Below are 14,838 nucleotides of genomic sequence, written 5' to 3' on the forward strand. Positions count from 1 at the left end.
GTTATGAGTCATCTCTAGCAAACATCCAGTATACTTGTTGAGTTTTATACATTACAGAAATGGAAAAATTTAAATGCTGTGTCCAAGCCAAGAGTCTCAACTTGCATAGGCCTACTGTACGTACTCCAGCCTGCGATTGCTTGCAGCTGTTTGAGTTAGATCAGAGAATAATTTCAGTCTTGCAAAAGGCAGCGACCGCCAAAGAGTTCAACAATTCTTGAAGTTCACCATGAGTGGCTGCAAAAGAAAAGTAACTGTTTTCTTCACACTTGTTGGATTAAATAACTTTAGGAGCTAGGACACATGTAAATATATATAACTCATTACAACGCTTTAGAGTAAACGAGTTTGACATTTTGCCACATACACCCTTTAGTTGTTTTGCTGAAATTAACATTAGAAGATTTCTTTTACTCTCTTTTTTGTCCATTAAGTATGAGGCTGTGCAGCCAGGAGACCATTAGCTTAACAAAACAGCAAGAGTGGCAAAGTTATTGCCGCTCTCTGCAAAAATGACAACACATCTAAAAATCGCCAATTAACACATTATAATGTGTGTTAACTATTTCACAGCCATGGACTGTGACTTGTTGGAGTGAGTCTCATCCCCATTGTGAATTTGCTACATGAAAACCCTAAATTTATGGATTTAACACACCAGCTATGATTAATATTTCACTTTGGGGGAATAAAAAAAGTACTATGACAAGAACATCAACATAACCTTTTTAGCTAACCCCCCCCCAAAACCCTGTTGGCTTATTTACACATACAGCTGTTACTTTATGTGATTAACGTTATAAATTGGCTATTCAATTCTTCTATTCTTCCTGTTTTCTTTGCTATCTAGCTTGGTAAGCTAGTTTATATGCTAACTGCATATCAACTACTGCTAGCTGTTTATAGTGCCTAATTAAGGTTTTTAAAAAGGCAGTTCCTGTAACATATTTTTTAAATGCAGCTACATTATTATCATTAGCATTATTATTTAATAAAAGGTTGCTGTGTTTACTTTTTTATTTAACTAAAATTATAATTTTGTAAAATTTATTTCACAACTGGGTCATGCCAGAAATAGTTTTTTTGAAAACCACTGGGCTAAAAGCTGGTGCAAAGCAGTTAATAAAACGTAAAATGTAACTTTCTCCAGCCTGAAAACAGTTTCCTCCTGAGGCCGAAACGAAGAATGGCAAAGGTGAATCACAATGATAAATGTGAGGACAGGTGGACGCTTTTGCACAGGTAAACATTTACAGTTCCCTCCACGCTTTCTCCACACATGTCCACGCGTAGTCGCTGTTTGCCTGTCTTCTCCAAGCGGCTGGGCCTGCTTGTAATCCATCTCTCCTCTCCCTCCTTCCCACCCTCCTATCCCTTTCGCCACAGCAGCGCGTTTCTCGCCGCGCCTTGCATGCCGTGTGACCAGCATCACAGAGCCGACAAGCCGTCCTGCGAACCGCCGTCCTCACACCAGCACAGCGAAAATAAAACCCAAACGATGACATACTTACAAAAACGACAGAAGCAAACATTAATTTGACAACTTCCGACTCCCCGCACCTTGCCTTCGCCGCTCCTTGCTGTAAGTGGTAAGTGCACTGATTCCTTCTTAATTGCGCGGCTCGCGGTGCTCAGTGTCCGTGCAGGACAATGATCGCACCAATGGACTGATGATCGGAATAATACAACTGATATCTGAGCAGATGAGAGGAGCATGGCGCAGATATCTTAAACTGTGTTTAATCTTGCAGTGTACAGGCTATAGGCATTTTGGAGGTAGTGGACTGGATTAGATTATTTGCAGCACATCAGCTGGAAATACTTGGTTTCCTCTGTTATGCTCTCATCTTTGTTAGTAAGCAATTGCCACGATACAGCTTACAGGTTCATGTCTTTTCTTACTTTAATCTCGTTAAGTGTTTAAAGAGATTAATACGGTCATAAGAGACAGTATATATGATGCACAGTGATGCTGTGGTGGATATAGCATTGTGGCCTAAATACTCATAGACACAATTTTCTTGCTTTCACTTTTACTAATAAAGTATTCTGATTCTGATGATTCTTAGTCTACACTGATGTTTGCTTAAGAGATGTGGAACCAGTTGTCTCTGCTGATTTAGACATGTAGGGAGAAAGTTCAGGCATGTCATAGGTCAGCTGTGCCCTTCTGGTGATCTGTGGATGGCTGCATGAGGTCAAAGGCATAAAGGTGCCTCGCTATAATTCAGTTTATGCACTGCTGCCCCTTTCTTATGGTGTTTGTTTATGCTGCACGTGACAGTGAATGGAGAGGAAGGAGGGAGTGTGAGTGAAACTGAGCATATTTTAAGATGCCTGCCCCTTGCCTGTGCCAAGTGCACGCTGAGGTGTGAGGTTGTATCAGATGGCTGCATGAACGTGTATGCACACAAATGAAGGGAGATGCAAACACCAGAATGGAAGCGCAGACTGTGCTCCCCACCTGTGGAAGGAAACTGAAACATGTGACTCAGGATCTTCTTTTGAATAAAAAGAGACAGCGCATATTAATGAACATATATCAATGTAAATATGCCAGAGTTAGCCAACAGGCTAAATTTACATCTGTAGCACCTGGCAGGTCAGACAAAAACAATAAATACGGAATTTAGCAAACCCTCAGACAGTGTACAACAATCTAGTCCAGACAACAAATACATGAAATTACAGCACAAAATGTTATATTACAATGAAACCCAAAATATGTAACATTAAAAATAACACATATTAATATAGAACTAGTGATTGCAAATCTGATTCCTGTTTAGCCATCGTTTGAGATTAGTTTTAAATGTGTTGAAGGAAGTCCATTCTCTTACAGTTTTTTCTGATTGCTTAAGCACATGTTATGTAACTATTGGCTAATTTAGCAAAACTCTACACACAAATAAAACAACCTGTCACCCAATTATCCAAACATTTTAGTTCTCTTGCAAAAGCAAACACAGCTAGATTAACTCTTCACACCTTTGTAAAAATGGTGTTTCCGTATCAAACAGTACACACAAGCCATCATCTACTAAGCACACAATGCGCCAACTGCACACCGATGGTATGAATACAAAACACATCTGGCGTTTGCCTTCCCTGTGCACAAGGTAGGCTATGTCAGTTTGAGCTCATACTTCTGTCATAGATCCATAAGCATGGAGGGATCCAAACTTCAAGTACTGGTGTTTAGTCAAACACATCAAAACAAACACAAGTGTTTATTTCCAAGTATAGGATTATTTGCAATCGCCATAATGACTATATGGGTTACGTGGTCTGCAGTGAACATGCTTCCTCTGCCCCCTCCTCGTCTTCCTCTTGCTCCTCCTTGTCCTTGTCGTCCTCTTCATCCTACTTCTTCACCTCCACGTCCTCTTCCTCGGCCTCCTCTACTTCTCACTCTTTCTGCTCCCACCATTGTACTCCGCACACACAGCTTACCTGTATTATAGTGCTTAGGCTGATTGCAAAGTGAACGAATTATCTAAGAAAGTTTTCACATGTGAAAGTGTGCCAGACAGTTGGCAAATTAGTGTTAATGATAGCCATACATGTGTATACTTTTGCTAGGAGTGTGTTGGAAATTTGGAAATTGAGTGTTGTGCAGTGAATTGTGCCTACAGTCTTGCAAAGTGTGTGTTACAAAATTGCAAACTGAGTGCAAAGCAGTTTTTGTGCTTTTAGTTTTGCAAACTCAGTGAGTGGTTTTGCTATACGTCTGACTAGTTTTAGAAATTGTGCTACAGGAATCACAGTTAGTGTTTAGGCATTCGGTAAAAACTGTAATACAGCTGGAATACCATTCCACATCTCAGTATCTTTGCCAGAGGTAGTGAGATACCAAAGGTACTGTACAATCCCTTCTAGTAGAGGATCTGATTACTCTTCCACTGATATTGGATTTAAACATGATGAACTCACTCAGTGAGGGTGGAGCAAGTCCATGTAGGATCTTATAAAAAGAACAAGCAAAAGTAAATATTTAAACATTTTTAAAACTGAAGATATTATATTTCTGAAGCATGAGACAGTGATGGAAAGAAAAAGGTTTTGTCTCTAACACTTCTAAGGCCTTTTAAAATAAAGAGTCTTTGGTTTCAAAGTAGCTGTACTTTGACTTTCTCTCAATCGTGTGAAGGGAATAGTATGAAGGCAGTTTGATATTTGTGACACTTGTAATTGTTAGTATTAAGCATGAGTAAGCGAGAGCGAGTAAGTGCATTAACTGGCACTAAAGGACTGTATCTTCTCGGCCTGTTTCAAGGAGAAAGAGAATAATTATCCTCATGCTTAACTCTTAAAATGCTACCGTGACTCAGACTCGATCCTTTGAATAATCCAATGAAACGCAACTGAGTAAATAAAATCTTAAAAAGACTGAAACTTGTGCTGTGGAAAGCTGTGGCCCTGTACTTCCATTTAATTTGAACTCACACATTCACAGAAGCCAGTTTTCATAAATTTGCTATTCTGTACCGATTTAAGAGAGACCAAGGATCACTCATCCCATTTTATATCCTCAAAAGCTGCCATTTAGCTCACATGTCTGCTTATGAAGTATTCATGTGCTCGTGTCACAGTTTTACTCCAGATTTGGTTGGGTGTGGCTTTCCAAGCAGCTTTTGAGCTGCAAGTCTGGGATGGAACAAAAGCCTCTTATTGTAAAATATTTACTTGGATGAAATATATAGCTGTGCTCAGAAGTTTACATACAGTGATTTCCATGAACTCATCTCACTCGCAAATAAAGGAGGATCCAAACGCAGGCAGTTGTAAAGGTGTGAGGGTGGTTTATTAAACACAAAATAAAAATGGGCAAACGGCAAAAGGAACAGAAGGCTATCTAAACTGAGAACAACTAAACTAGTGAACACAAACCAGGACATGAACATGAAGGAGGATGAGCAGCGGAGGATGAGCAGCGGAGAATGACGACGGACAGCAGGGAAAACACACAAGTGAGACATGGTGGATACACAGACAGACCAGCAACTACAATGACAGGAGACGCGACTTAAATACTCACAGAGAAACACAGGGAGATTACACACAGGTGGTGGACACAGCTGGGAGTAATTAACGAGACGAGACAAAACTGAACACACTCACATGAGACGCCGACCTTCACAATAAAACAGGAAACAAGAAAACACTACACAAGGACGCAGACACGACACTGAGAGATAGACAGAAAATGACACATGGAACTTGAACTATACTATACAGACACAACCGAAGGACAATTCCTAAAACATGAATAAACAGACACATAGAATTCCAATAATAATAATAATAATGATCAACAAAGCACAAGAGTAACAAAACGATCATTCAAAAATAAATCAAAACATAATAAACTCAAAATGCTGGGTCGAACCGACCCAGAACCGTGACATGGACCTGGATTTCAAGCATAGTCTGTAGGATTGAGGTTAAGACTTTAGGAAGACCATTCCAGAAGTTTAATCCAGTCACAAACCAGTTTTGATGTGTGTTTCGGTTCATTGTCCTGCTGGAACGCACAGTTTTTTCCAAGTTTCGTCTAGTCGTTGATTACTATTCATTATTCCATCCACTTTGTGCAGTGTATGAATATCAACAAAACAGCCCCAGAGCATGATGCTACTGCTACCATGCTTGACAGTTAGTACAGCCTCATCTTTATTCCTCCTAACATATCTCTTGTCATTGTGGCCAGAAACATCAATCTTTCTCTTTTCTGACCATAAAATGATGAGTACCCTCTCAGTCAGCGTTGTTAACCTTGCTTCGCTGTGGACAGTGATGCTGGCGTTCCAACAGTTTTCGGTTCATGGCAGGCTCTAGTCTTGGTGGTTTCTGGGTTGTTCCTTAACATCCCAACAAATTTCCTCTCATCTGAGGGTGACAGTTTGAGTCTTTTGCCAGACCTGGGCAAAGTGGAGACGCGTCCGAATAACTTTGACACACCATTATTCAAACTGATGACCTTGGACTAGTTCTTGTAGAACATCCAGCACAATTTAATGAAAGATTTTGAGTAAGTTTATGTATATGTTTGAGCCTGTATGCAAACTTCTGTTTGAATACGTCCGTTTGTATACTGTATGGATTTGAGAAAATCCAAAATAAGCCACTAAGTCAGTAAACATGTCTGCTGTACAATAATTTCACTGTGGACAAAGAAAAGTTGAAAGAAATGAATAAAAGTCTCAAATTACCATCATATTATGTAAAGTTGTGACCACAATTGTATGATTGTGCATAGTCTTGAGTCTTAGTGGTGGGGAGAGTAGCATCACATATTATCAGATGAGCTGCTCCAAAGGCCAGCCTGACTTTTGTGCACTATATCATCTTCCATCAAAGAGCCTCAGCTCACACACACACACACACACACACACACACACACACACACACACACACACACACACACACACACACACACACACACAATACTAAAAACCAATAGCTGGAAAGGGCAAAGGCAAAGTGCAGTGCAACACACACACACTCATAAATGCACTGACACATCTGATCACACTTCAGATCTGTAGCTGCCCACTGCTGGTTCTGGTGCTCTTTGAAATGAAAATCAAATGAAAACAACCAAGAGGCAGAGCTAGACACTTATCATAGCAATGAACAGGCTCCGGTGTGCGTGTCTGGGTGCTTATTTATATGTGTGTTATTGTTGCACCGTATGTCGCTGCGTGCACTCGTGGACAGCCATCTGTGGGGCACAATTCACTAGCCAACTGGTATGTGTCATCAATGGCGGTGGTTGTGATTGGCTGACGATTATTGTTTGGCTTGACTCGCGCCTCACCTCCCACTCCAAACTGGACTTACCACTGAGACACTAAGGTGTTATATAAGATTATTTTGCATACTTGGACTGAACCTTGCCCAGAAGAGGTCAGCCCATATGGATGTGATGGGGGTTTTTGACCTATATTTTTGAAGTTTACATTTTTCATGACACAGTGAGGGAATTGTCCAGGTTGAAAGACCAGTGTTCTGGCCTGTGTGCAGTGATGTTATGGGCAGTTGTGTGTCAGTTAGAGGAGCGAAGATGGCAGTGTCGGTAACAGTACTGTTGCAAATGAGTATTTAATCCAACACTAACTTTTACTATCCATTAGTGTCTGTGTATTCATTTTTTGGCCCAATTATCCATCCATCCAGCTACCTGCTATCTGCTATTTATCAAGCACTGGGTTGTGCAGCTGCAGCCCAGATCTCTGTCTCCTCAGCCACACTCCTTCAGGTTAGCCAATGGAGTATTCCTAGGCCAGTTGAGAGATACAGTATAATCTCTCCAGCAATCTCTCCACATAATCTCCTGAGTCTAACCCAGGGCCTTCTTTTGGTGGTATATACTTAAAACACCGCACTCTAGAAGTGCTTAGGAGCATCCTAGTCAGGTGCCCAAACCACCTCAACTAGCTTCTTTCAGTGTGTAGAAGAATTGGCTCTACTGTGAGCAGCAATATCCCACTTGCACTATTAACACTGTGTGGGCAGAGCATTGCTTCCGCCTCCCGAGTTGTGTGATGATTTGACAGAATCGCTTCAAGGCCAACTGACAGTCTGGCTCTATGGCCAAACTTCTCCCATACCTGACTTTTTGCTTTAGCTACTACCAGAGCTGCACTTTGATTGGCCTGCTGGTATCTGGCAGCTGTCTTTGGAGTCCTGTAGGGTAACCAACCTTGATAGGACCCTTTATTCCGTTTAATGGCTCTCATCACCTCTGATGGCCAGCTCTGTGTAGCTTCCTGAGCCATTGAACGTGGTCCATTCAGATTCAGTGTCCCCAGCCTCCCTCGGAATGCTGTCAAAGCTGAATGTGGGAACTGAAGGTCTTCTTATTAGAGTTCGGCCTCTCTTCAGGACGCTAGCTCCAGAGCCCAAGCCATGAATTGAGGTGAGCTTGACTGTATCCAGCCAGTATCTCTCAACCTCACACTGACTCAGGTTCTTTCCCCACCAAAGTGGTGATGTTCTGTGTCACGAGCTAGTTTCAGCACTGCTGCTTGACACACATTTAGAAGAAAAAGAAGAGGAACCCGAACTGTGATAAACCTTAGAAGAAACCTAGGATTGTCATTTTATAATAATAAAACATAATAATTGATTGCATGTTATGTTGTAAAAACACAGTATGGATTCAGCTGCAGATAAAAATAAATCCCTGAAATATAATAATAGTCATTATTATTATTATTAAGAAATCATTTATATCAGCAAAACAAGAATAACATTTAGGTCTAGCTAAAAAAAAAAAGAAGGGGTGCAACGATACACAAAATTCACGGTTCGGTTCGATACTTTGGTGTCACGGTTTGATATTTTTTCATTACAAAAAAATGTTCATGCCTTTTTAATTTGTCATCTATTAAAATTATAAATATATATTTTAACTCAAAAGTACAGTTTTTAAATTTAATGTTGCTAAAACAACAAAATAATTAAAAAAAATTAAAGGAAGCTCTTTGGTCTTGGCCATGGCGGAGTTTGGAGTCTGACTGTTTGAGGCTGTGGACAGGTGTCTTTTGTACAGATGATGAGTTCAAACAGGTGCCATTCATACAGGTAACGAGTGGGGGACAGAAAAGCTTCTTACAGAAGATGTTACAGGTCTGTGAGAGCCAGAGATTTTCCTTGTTTGAGGTGACCAAATACTTATTTTCCACCCTGATTTACGAATAAATTCTTTACAAATCCTACCATGTGAATTCATGGATTTTCTTTTCACATTCTGTCTCTCACAGTTGAAGTGTACCTCTGGTGCAAACCTCTGTCATCATTTTAGGTGGGGGAACTTGCACAATCGGTGGCTGACTAAATACTTTTTTGCCCCACTGTATATTTATATTTATATATATATATATATATTTATATTTATATTTATATATATATATATATATATATATATTTATATATATATATATATATATATATATATATATAAGATAAACATGTAACTCTTATCCTGTCTTCCTGGAGGATCTGTATGCATTCCATTGCACACATCCCTTTAAAATGTTTAGCTGTAAATAAGACAGAAAGCTGTGCTTTGGTTAAACCTAGCTATCTCTCTACAGACCTACTGCAGCCCTCGAAAACCTCACAACACAAGCCCTTGCATTCTAAGTTGGAACTTGGTGATTTGACATGTTGAGCTGGGTGAGATCCTATGTGATACTCCGCCCCAGGCAGACTACCAGTGTCCCAGGTGGGATGAGACAGAGGGGCGTGGGGGCTGAGGGATAGTGAGAAAGATGTCACTGGCCACATTAGTCACCAGCAAAAGCAGGCCATGAGTCAGGAAAGCTCGCCGTCTCATCCATCACGTCCCTCTTAACCCACTTTCCTTTCAGCCCAGCCGTTCCGACTTTTATTTTTCTATTTTCTGCTGGCTCTCCATCCCCCTGCTGACTGAGTAACTCTGCATCCTTCTTTTGATGGTGATGAAAAGAGAAAGAGAGTGCAACGAGAATAGTCCAGTGCTGGACAGATTGCAGGTTACAGTGAGAGATGAAAGTGGAAAGTGATTTAGGGTCAACCTTTGTAGTGCAACAAGGGAAACGGCGAGGAAATGGACTGTCTTCTACCAAACAGCTTTTACGATAAACATAATGATTAAAAGAAGTTTATTTCGCTTCTGTCACTACAGGCAGATAAAGAAGACAGCGCAGTGATAAAGTGTGTCTTGTTTTCACACCAGATTTCCCATGGCGATGCGTAGAGAGAAACCCTGTGAGCTAGTGAGGCTTCTGTGGGGCATGCGATGATGATATGAGCCTCATCCAAAAAGCTGTGGGCTCAAATCCAGGACAAGGTGTTTAATTCAATGAAAGTCTAATGTTTCTAGCTCAATGATAGAGAAATAGGTTTGGAAAAGTGGGGATGAGTGAGTGAATATTTAATATATTTTAACACCAACCTGTGCAGTTTTTTTTTTTTTTGATATTTTGAACATTTAGAAGGTTGGCAGAGCTGATAAGCTGCAGCTGCTGCTTGTTAGTTTGATTAGTGAGATGTATCCATTATGCACTGTAACCCCCCCCCCCCCCCCCCCCCCCCAAAAAAAAACAAAAAAACCCCCCAAAAAACAAAATGCGCTTCACAGAAAAACTGATTGGAAAGTCCTTCGTAGTTAGTTTTGCCCGTACATCCTTCGTATCTACGAGCAAAACTAACTGCTGAACTGGATGTCCACGAGGAAGCAACTTATCGATTGGAAGTGGGCTATACCTTAAAGTTTATCGTATACCATTTAGAGTCTGTTTTTTGCTCTGAATGGGTCACTTTGCTACAAAGCAAACATTAGACTTTATTAAAGAAGATTTTAATCTAAGAGCTCATCAGGAAAATGTTTGCTGAAGTCCTGAATTCATAAAGTAGCATAATTTTCTCACAACCTTCCATGCAATTGAACCTCTCTTGTTAACCAGTGGAGTCGCCCCATGCTGGCCATTGTATATAGATTGGCCATCTATATTAAGCAATTTGTTTATTTGAGGTAGAGAAAAAGCTAAATTTCCATTTTGTTTAATACCTAACATTAGCTTTTTTTTTGTGCTTTTTCTGTATTATCATCAATTTGTTTTTAATCACAAATATTTCTTTTTGCAATTAAAAACAAACTTTAAAGAGATGTTGGTCATTGGCTGACATTTGCCTGATGGTAGTAAGACACAGTGTCATCCATCTGTTTGCTTACAGATGTGCACTTTTTAATGCCACATTTCATTGTTAACAACCTCCGACAGGCTAATTTGAGCTGTAATTGTAGCAGTGATTGGGGAAAATTCAAAGCTTTGCTTCCCTGCCGCAGCCGATTCAACATGATTTCAGCAGTTTGTGCGAAAACGTGGTGTGACGAATCGAATTTATGTCTGCTGTCACAAGGTGATGTAGAGGGAGTGACTTGGTGACTCACCTCATTAAAGATTTTATTGGATAAAAATTTGATTGGGCCAACGGGAGAGGGAAAGCGAAAAGCTTTCTCTTTTCTGTTCATTTCATGGCTGTTAGCATTTGATTCAGATTTGTGTCTGTGTGCATCAGGCATAATATTGCTCTGCAAAGTGTGAAATGGAAATTTGTGAATATTGAGTGGTGCTCTCACTTATTGGTCAGCGTGCCTTCTGATACTTTGTACTTTTTCAAGTCGAAGTGAGACTGAAGAAATCGGATCTGAGTGTGTGAGCCGAGTGGTTCACAGAAGATTTGGATATTAGCTCAAGACCAGCAGCCAAGACATCAGTGTCAACACCCTATGTCATTCAATACTTTGGTTCTGTCTTTTGCCCCACTCTGGCACATACGTTCAGCACAGCATATGTGTGTTTGCACTATGCTGCGTTTCTCTGTGTGCGATTACGTGTGTGATCCATTTGGCTCCCAGTCTTCCCACAGCTTGGCAGTCTTACGCTCTCCTCTGTGTGTAGCTGTATAACCGGCCTTCTGTTTCCTCGCCTTCACAGACCCCTTATGATCACAGAGATACAGTACTCCCCTAACCCACACACACACGGCATAAGGTCTGGTATAATACAATGGCAGCAGGCGCTGGGGTTCACACGTACAATATCATAACCTGGGAAGTTTCCATAGTGGCCCCAAGACGAAGTGCTTTAATGGTGCTGCCTTGCCCTTGTGTACTAAATTTCTTTCATATTTCTTTTCATTCTTCATTACTTACCAGGATGTACAAAACAAAGTGTATGATCAGGATATGCTGTTTCAGCTGGTGAAGAAACTAATATACTAAGTCGTTGAAAGCGACAATGTTATTCAATTTTTATTATTTTCTACCATATATATAGGCCTACATACTGTTCTTTATGTGGGTGTTCAGTTTAGAGAAAATGATGGATGTGTAACTAATCCCTGTGAGTAAAAAGCTAATTCTTCCAACTACTGTGAAGACTCAAATTCAGACAGTTTTTCCTGTTACTCTTGGCTCTGCATGATGTTAAGGAGGGTGAGGAACATCCTTAAAATGCTCATCTCAGGCACACAACTCTAGCTGCAAGTGCAGATGGATGATCAACCTGCTGTTCAGACCTTCTGTTTGCCAGGGCAGCCAGTCAGAAGAAATCTGGCTTAAAGGGAGAGGATCTAAAATGGATTATTTGAGATATTGCAAGAATGGCATTGCTGCACCAACACCCAATCTATGGTAAATGAGGATTATTTTGAACGGTGATTCATGCTAAGCCACTCTTATTAGAGTCTAAGAATACAAATGTGATGGTGGAAAGGAGAAGAATAGGTTTGTACCTATTTTAGATTTGCATGTGTTTAAAACTCTGTCACAATGAATGACCGGACTCAGGCGCAGAACTCTGTTGATGTTGCAAAAAATAACAGTTTATTTACACAATCACCAGGTGCCATATACAAAGTGTGAGTGGAAACTTGGTGGTGGTGGTGGGGTGGGGGGGCACACTCTTCTTCGGCCACACACACCACTCAGCAAAGACATGCCTGGGGAGACACAGGGAACCATGACAGTACCCCCCGAACTTAAATGGGAGCCTGCTGGCGACCCATCATTCTTGCCAGGATGCAGGGGTGGAACTCTCAAAGCTTGGTTTTGTCCAGAACCACTGACCGCAAAATCCAGGAGTGTTCTTCAGGGCCAAAAACAGGGTCCATCTGGCTTGCCCGGGGGTTTAACAGTTTGGCGGACTGTAGGTACGCTAGCTTTTTGTGATCCGTCCATGAGATGAAGGTTGGACCGTGCCCTTGAGCCGGGTCTCGAGTCCTCCAGGGCAAATTTTATTGCCAGCAACGCTGATCTCCCATGTCGTAGTTGTGTTCTACAGGGGACAAATGGTGAGAGAAAAAGGCACATGGAGGGAGCTTACTGCATCCTTTTGTTAGGAGAGCATGGCATCCACCCCCGAGTTGGAAGTGTCTACTTCCACCTTGAATTGGAGACCCAGATCCAGTTGGGAGCTGAGGCGAAGTGCTCCTTGAGAAGTGTGAAGGCAGCTTGGGCATCCTAATCCCACTGGAAAGAAATCTTAGGAGAGGTTACGTGGGTTAGAGGAAAAGCAATTTTATTAAAGTCACGAAAAGAATCTACGATAAAAGTTAAAGAAACCGAGAAAACGTTGGAGCTGCCTGCTATCTGTGGGCTCGGGCCAATTCAGCAACAGCTTGAACCTTGACGGAGTCCGGTTTCAGGTTCCCCTCCTCAATGATATACCCCAGGAAAGGAACAGTCTCAACATGGAATTTGCACTTCTCCCCCTTAATGAACAGTTTATTCTCAAGTAGCTGCTGGAGAATTTGCCTAACATGGTCCTTGTATGGTTCTTGTACAAAGACACTCACGCTCACAGTCACAACTCCAGGGGTGGAAACGGGGACGGGTCCAGCAAGATCTATAGACTAGAAAACATGACTGGAAGCCAGGAAAAACACCGGGAATGAGAATACACAAGAAAGAGATGGGGTTACACCGACAAGTGTCGTAACGATCCAGCGATGAGAAACACTGAGCCATCACCTTAAGTAGTAGCTGGAGTGTCCGGAGAACAAGAAGCAGGTGCGTGATTATTTGCTGGAACCCGCAATGAGTTCCACCCTGGCAGAGGAGAGCAAGAGAGAGAGATTACAACAACAACATCCCGAGGAGACACAGGGAACAATGACAAACTCAGATTCTGTTTTTTTTTTTTTTTTTTTGTTTTTAATCAGTTGGCATGTTGTTCCTTTAGTCAGAATTCAGATATCAATTTCTGTGCTGGATGGAATTTTATCTGCACAGTTCCTTAATTTATAATGAAATGAACTATGGACCGATCAGATATTACATATCGGTATCGGTCTGATACTGGCCTAAATTACTGGATCGGATATCGCAGAGAAATAAAAAATGTAATCCGATCCATTAAATATAACGAAAGCACCTCACAAAACTTGTGACATGGCGTAACTCGGCTCATAACCTTAGCACGTCGGAGCAGTATGCATCACGTGATAGAGCGGCTGTGGCGTGCAAGACCTGTCGGTGGTCTGGTTGAGCATTTGGAGCCTTGCTACCAACCCGGCATTTCATCTCCGACAAAGTTATCCCAGAGAGAAGTAAAGCAAGTGTGTAAGTTCATCTCTGAATGTTTGTAAAGCATTCCCACGTTAAGCTTAACAACCGATATATGGATCGACTGCTTCTTCTGTCTCCCTCCCTCTCGTGCTGCTACTTCAATCGTGAAACTGATCAATGATCAGCTGATCGGCTTTTCTGTCGCGACTCCGTCTCTCTTGTTTGTTTATCACCCACTTTGCACCAGAAAGAGGAAACCAGCGGATAAACAACAGCAGCACGTTTAACCTTGATAAGCTGTTGTTAGAATCTATTTAATATTACTTTCTACACCAGGATCCTTTTCTACGTAGCTGACGGCTGGTAACTGTGCAGGGGCGGATCTAGCAAAGTTTAGCCAAGGGGGCAGGTAGGGCATTAACAGGGAAAAGGGGGCAAAAATACATACTTTTCTTTCTTATTCTCGCTTGTATTAAATAATTATCTGAATCTTACACCCAAAGTTTTAATTTGATGTAAAATGAATAGAAGTCCATTACTGTATATAGTAACTATTAAGTTTCCTTTGGGAAGGCAACAACTGTGCAGTCTGCAATTCTGTAGAAGAAAGATGTTGAATCTATTTAATATTTCTTGAAAAATAATTGATTTTGGTGCATTTTTTTTCACACTGCATCAAATTAAGGTTGATTACGTTGATTAAGCATCATGAGGTGGAGCGTGGGGGGTGGTTCCCTTTTTTTTTTTGTTGCTGGGAGTTGGAACCCTGTTAGTTA

Source organism: Diplotaxodon limnothrissa, linkage group LG22 (genome assembly GCF_057381915.1).
Source record: "Diplotaxodon limnothrissa isolate DT_005_m linkage group LG22, D_limnothrissa_male_GT1.1, whole genome shotgun sequence".
NCBI classification, from domain to species: Eukaryota; Metazoa; Chordata; class Actinopteri; order Cichliformes; family Cichlidae; genus Diplotaxodon; species Diplotaxodon limnothrissa.